Source organism: Epinephelus moara, unplaced genomic scaffold, assembly GCF_006386435.1.
Source record: "Epinephelus moara isolate mb unplaced genomic scaffold, YSFRI_EMoa_1.0 scaffold1458, whole genome shotgun sequence".
NCBI lineage: Eukaryota > Metazoa > Chordata > Actinopteri > Perciformes > Serranidae > Epinephelus > Epinephelus moara.
This window is the reverse complement of record NW_026078948.1, coordinates 4,499-5,433: the sequence shown is the minus strand read 5'-3', so window position 1 is coordinate 5,433 and position 935 is coordinate 4,499.

Genomic DNA, 935 nt, shown 5'->3' with positions numbered 1-935 from the left:
CTCTCGAGCACAATAATAAACAGCAGAATCTTCAGTCTTCAGACTGTTCATCTGCAGATACACCTGCTGTCTGCTGTTGTCTCTGGAGATGGTGAACCGGCCTTTGACTGACTGAGAGTAGTATTTGTTAACACTATTGGGATCAGCAGCGACCCACTCCAGTTCTTTTCCAGGAGCCTGTCTGACCCAGTGCATCCAGTGGCTACTAAGCGTAAATCCAGAGGCTGTACAGGTCAGTCTGTGAGATTCTCCAGGCCTTTTATAAACTGGTTCAGATTCTGTCAGAGTCTGACCATCAACACCTGTCAAGACAGCAAGAAAACCATGACATGCAACACATTTACAACCTAAAAGAAAACCTAATATAACAATCAGGGCAAACCTTCACCTGCCCAGCAGATAGTTCAATCAATCAATCAATTTTATTTATAAAGCCCAATATCACAAATCACAATTTGCCTCACAGGGCTTTACAGCATACGACATCCCTCTGTCCTTATGACCCTCGCAGCGGATAAGGAAAAACTCCCCAAAAAAACCCTTTAACGGGGAAAAAAAACGGTAGAAACCTCAGGAAGAGCAACTGAGGAGGGATCCCTCTTCCAGGACGGACAGACGTGCAATAGATGTCGTACAGAGAAGATCAGCATAATAAATTAACAGTAATCCGCATGACACAATGAGACAGAGAGAGAGAGAGAGAGAGAGAGAGAGAGAGAGAGAGAGAGAGAGAGAGAGAGAGAGACAGACACACAGAGAGAGAGATGCAGGTAATAACAGTAGCTTACAACAACATTATTGAAAGTAATAATATTACAGTTCTGGCTACTGTGGTACAATATGTTGAAAGTATGTATTAATATCTGGCAGTATACATGTGTGACAATAGTCATGTGTATAATAACAGTAGAAGTATGACTAATGACTAATGACGG